Here is a 5,649-nt window from a genome sequence, read left to right as displayed (position 1 = left end):
GATTTTTTTTAAAAAAAAGAAGGGGGTAGCGTCTTTGATTAGTAATCAAAACCTCCTAGGTCCCGGGTTCGAATCCTGCCACTGCTTAAATTTTGATTAATAATTGGCATTGGCGGCCGAACACTTCTGGTACAGCAAATCAACCTCATTCTGCCTTGTCAAGGGGGCGGAGGAACGGACAGAGGGTCAGCGCACTCTCTTGTCCCAGGGGTGGGAACTGCCCCTAAGGGCGGAAGAATCAGCAATGATCAACGGCATGAGGACGCAGAAGGAAATGGAAACCACTGAATTAAAGACACGTAATGTGTATCCACAGGACGTGTGGCCTGTAATTGAAAAAGGGTCATGATGATCTATCCATTGGCAAAAGGTTCCGGAATAGCCGCCATTCGGATTTCCGGGAGGGGACTGCTAACGGGGAGGTGACCATGACAAAAGGAGTGGATAATCAAAGAAAGGATAACGTTCTACGAGACGGGGCGTGGTTGTCAGAAGCCTGAACATGGTAGGGAAACTAGAAAATCTGAAAAGGGAAATGCAAAGGACCAACCTAGGTATAGTACGGGTCGGTGAAGTGAAGTGGAAAGAAGGCAAGGATTACTGGTCAGATGAGATAGCGTGATTTCAACAGCGGCAGGAAATAGTATAACTGGAGCAGGATTCGTTGTGAAGAGGAAGGTAGGGTAGAGAGTCTATTACTGTGTTCAGTGATAGGGTTGTTATCAGAATCGACATAAAACCAACACCGACACCGATAGTTTAGGTATACGGGGTATTATAATTAAAGTTAAACTTTCAAAACGCTGTAGAAATAACACCACTGGTCAGAATGAGGTCAAATTGCAACGGAGAAGGAGGAGGAAAACGCATGGTAGAAGAAAAAAGTTAAAAAAAAAACGGCTCTAAGCACTATGGGACTTATCATCTGAGGTCATCAGGACCCTGGACTGAGAACTACTTAAACCTAACCAATCTATGGATATCATACACATCCATACCCCAGGCAGGATTCGAACCTACGACCGTAGCAGCAGCACGGTTCCAGACTGAAGCACCTAGAACCGCTCGGCCACAGCGGCCGGCGTTAAAAAGGTAGGGTGAAAATTGATCACTAGATGGCGCTGTATGTGTCAGAATACGTAAATGAAAACACCTCTCATGCGCACGACCCATTAAAGTTGGTATAAACACGCCGGGTACACGGATCTTCCTTCTTTCGCGTCTGCGACGTTCGCCATGACTGTCGCAATGCAGGTTCGTGCTCTTCTTGTATAGCTATGTTATAAGAATGATTTCTGTGGAAACGTCACTCTGCAGAAGTTCCGGGCACTGAAGAGTTTGAAAAAAGGCGAATTGATTCGCCGTCAGTGGAAGCAGTGGCCACGGCAACACAGGATAAGACTTGTGGTAGTGGTAGTGGTAGTGCACGGAGAATTGCCCGAAGATTGGATATACCCGTGAGCACGGTGCTTAAAATCCTACGAAACATCCTTTTTTGCTATCCATTCAAAATTACCCATGTGCACAAGTTGCTTCCTCTTAACCTGCAGCGAGAGAGACCTTTGCTTTAGAATTTCTTGCTCGCATGGAAGTTGACAATGATTGGCCGTGGAAGATTTTGTGGACAGACGAAGCCCATTTCCATTTGACAGGATATGTCATGACACAGAATTGTCGAATATGGGTAACAGAATATCCACACGCAAATCACCAAGTACCACTTCATCCTGAAAAGGTCACTGTCTGGTGCGGGTTTACAGCAACATTTATCAGACAGCCATATTTTTTCGAGGAGACAGGCGCTTCTGGTGCTGTTACCTGTACCGTCACTGGTAAGCGCCATGAGTGTCTTGTGCGCGACCACGTCATTCCAGCTCTCCAACAGCGGGGATGTTCGGATGAGATCATTTTTATGCAAGATGGCGCACCTCCGCCTATCGCAAATCCAGTTAAGCAGCTGCTGAAGCGTCATTTCGGAAATGCTAGAATTATCAGCCACCATTTCCCTACTGCCTGACCGTCCCGATACCTGATCTTAATCCGTGTGACTTCTGGCTGTGGGGCTATGTGAAAGATGTTGTGTTCAGTGTCCCTATTGCAGACTTAGCTGCATTGAAGGCACGCATTGCGCAACACATTCTGAATGTGACCCCGGAAACACTTCGATCGGTTGTGGAACACGCTGTATCTTGGCTTCAACTTGTTGTAGAAAACGGCGGGCAGCTTATTGAACATGTTTTGCGCCAGTCACACGGAAATTAATAATCCAATTTGATTTTGATTGGTGCTTGTTATGTTGTTTTTTGCCTTAGCACAACTAAAATCCGATGTAATTGATGATTTTTATGCGGTTTCTGACTTCAGGACAATTAAAAACAGATTTTTCCCATCCGATGTGATATGACTTTGCCGTGGTGGATGGGCTTACGTAACTAGCGGTATCACACGTATTCACCCACGCACGCTAAGTAGTACAATTGGTTTAACGTCAAACATACACCTTAAGCGTTGTTGTATGATTCGTTCTTCGTTTGTAGTCGACCACTATTAAATTATGATGCTTACAGCACCATCTATTGCAACATTTTGTAACTATTTATTTTTCTTCTGCCACACGTTATTTCCCTTCTCCGATAATACCTCGTTGCAATGTGAAGTCATTCTGACCAATGGTGATATTTCTACAGCGGTTTGAAAGTTTAATATACGTGCCGGCTTTGTAACCTGAAGATGAAGAGACAGAGTAAGGATATGAGGATATTGAAAGGGTAACACAGTACGTAAAGGGTGATGAAAATGTAATAGTCATGGCGGACTGTAATGCACCTGTAGAGGACGGAGTAGACGATAAGGTTACAGGAGAAAATGGATTTGGGGCAAGAGAGGAGATAGACTAATTGCCCTCTGTAATAAATTTCAGCTAGTAATAGCGAATACTCTGTTCAAGAATCACAAGAGGAGGAGATATGCTTGGAAAAAGCCAAGTGATACCGGAAGATTTCATTAGATTACATCATTGTCAGATAGAGATTCCGAAATTGTGTGAATTGTAAGGTGTACCCAGGGGCAAATATAGTGATGAATAGGAGGCTGAAGTTTAAGACATTTGTCAGAAAGAATCAATACGCAAAGAAGTGGGATATGGAAGAACTAAGGAATGACAAAATACGCTTGAAGTTCTCTAAGGCTATGTATACATCCATAAGGAATAGCTCAATAGGCAGTACAGTTGAAGAGGGGTGGGCATCTCTAAAAGGGGCAATCCAGAAGTTGGAAAGAAAAACATAGGTACAAACAAGGTAACTGCGAAGAAGCTGTAGGTAAGAGAAGAAATACTTCAGTTGATCGATGAAAGGAGGAAGTACAAAAATATTACGGGAAACTCAGGAATACAGAAATACAAGTCGCCGAGGAACGAAATAAACAGAAAGTGCAGGGAAGCTGAGGCGAAATGGCTGCTTAAAAAATGTGAAAAATCTAAAAAGAAACGATTGCCGGTCGGACGGACTCAGCATACAGGAAAGTCAAAACAACCTTTGGTGACATTAAAAGCAAGGGTGGTAACATTAACATGCCACGATAATTCTACTGTTAAATGCAGAGCATAGAGAGCAAAATTGTAGAAAGAGTACACTAAAGGCGTCTATGAGCGGGGAGAGTTGTCTGATGTGACAGAAGAAGAAACAGGAGTCGATTTAGAAGACAGGGGATCCAGTGTTACAACCTGAATTTAAGAGAGCTTTGGAGGATCAAATAAGGCGGAAGGGGTAGATAACATCAACAAAACGACTCTTCCCGTTGGTGTGTATAATGTATGAGTCTGGAGACATACCATCTGACTTTAAGATAAATACCAATTCCCAAGACTGCGAGAGCTGACAAGTGCGAGAATTATCACACTATCAGCTTAACAGCTCATGCATCTAAGTTGCTAACAAGAATAATATAAAGAAGAATGAAAAAGAAAATTAACTGTGTGTTAGAAGACGATCAGTTTGGCTTTAGAATTGGTAACTGCACGAGAGAGGCAGTTCTGACGTTGGGGTTGATAATGGAAGCAAGACTAAAGAAAAACCAAGTCATCTTCAGAGGCTTTATCGACCTGGAAAAAGCGTTCGATAATGTAAAGTGGTACAAGAATGCTCGAAATTCTGGAAAAAATGGGGGTAAGCTACAGGAAGAGAAGGGGAATATACAATAAGTACAAGAGCCAAGGGGGAGTAATAAGAATGTACGACAAAGAACGAAATGTTCGGTTTAAGAATGATGTAAGACAGGAATGTAGTCTTTCGCCACTGCTGTTCGATCTGTACATCGAAGAAGCAATGATGGAAATAAAAGAAAATTTCAGGAGTTAAATTAAAATTCAAAGTGAGAGGATACCAGTGATACGATTCGCTTATGACATAGCTATCCTGTGTGAACGTGGAGAAGAATTAAATGATCTGTTGAATGGAATGAACAATCTAATGAGTACAGAATATTGACTAGAGTAAATCGAAGAAAGGCGGAAATAATGAGAAGTAGCAGAAATAAGAACAGCGAGAATCTTAACATTAGGGTTGATGATCACGAAGTAGGTGAAATTAAGGAATTCTGCTACCTAGGCAGTAAAATAACGGACGGAGTAGGGAGGACATCAAAAACAGACTAGCAATGGAAAAAAAGGCATTCCTGACCAAAAGAAGTCTACTAGTATCCTACACAGGCCTTACGTTGAGGAAGAAATTTCTGAGAATGTATATCTTGAGTACAGCATAGTGAAGCATGGACTGTAGGTCAACCAGAATAGAAGAGAATCGAAGCATTTGAGATGTGGTGCTACAGTCGCTACAGACGAATATTGAAAATTAGATGGACTGATAGGATGAGGAATGTCGAGGTTCTGCGCAGAATCGGAGAGGAAAGGAATATGTCGGAAACACTAGTAAGTAGAAGGGACAGGATGAGAGGATATCTGTTAAGACACGAGGGAAAGACTTCCATGCTACTAGAGGGAGCTGTAGAGGGCAAAAATGGAGAGGAAGATGGAGATTGGAACACAATGAGCAAATAATTGAGGACATTGAACCGTATCATCTTCATCTTTGCCTAGGTGTGGTGTGTCGTCGTCCGGAGCCTTGGCTTTGCTCTGCCGCGATTGGTCCGTTTGCTTTTAAATTTCGGAGGGCGCTGCGTTCTGTAGGGAGAGACCTGCTGACGACGTGGGTATCGAGTGCTGCTACCGGGGTGAGACGGGGAGTTTAGTTTCCGGTTGTGTGGCAGCGCAATGTTGCGGGAAAGGTGGTATAACTTCATGTGAACGCACGTGATTGCTACGGGCGTGTGTACTCGGGACGGCGGCAGTCGTTCTGGACGGGCTGTGTGATAAGGAAGCTCGGCGTGGCAACTGTTGACGCGGCGAGTCCGCGTTGCTACGGCAGAACTGGGGCGATTGACATAACTCGAGTTGATGCTGGTTGCAACCTGTCGCCGAATGCTTGTCTGCCTTCTGGACTAACGGTGAGAATTTCTTGACTTGATGTGTCTCACTCAATTTTTGCCCGTGTCGTCGGGTGTGTTTTGCTGTAAGGTCGTGTGCCGTAGTGTTTCGCAATTTTAGTAGGCTCAGGCGTGCCCGAAATCCCGATTCAGTAATCTGCTGTTATA

The sequence above is a fragment of the Schistocerca cancellata genome, chromosome 2, assembly GCF_023864275.1.
Source record: "Schistocerca cancellata isolate TAMUIC-IGC-003103 chromosome 2, iqSchCanc2.1, whole genome shotgun sequence".
In the NCBI taxonomy this organism is placed as follows: Eukaryota; Metazoa; Arthropoda; class Insecta; order Orthoptera; family Acrididae; genus Schistocerca; species Schistocerca cancellata.
This window is presented reverse-complemented; position numbering follows the sequence as displayed.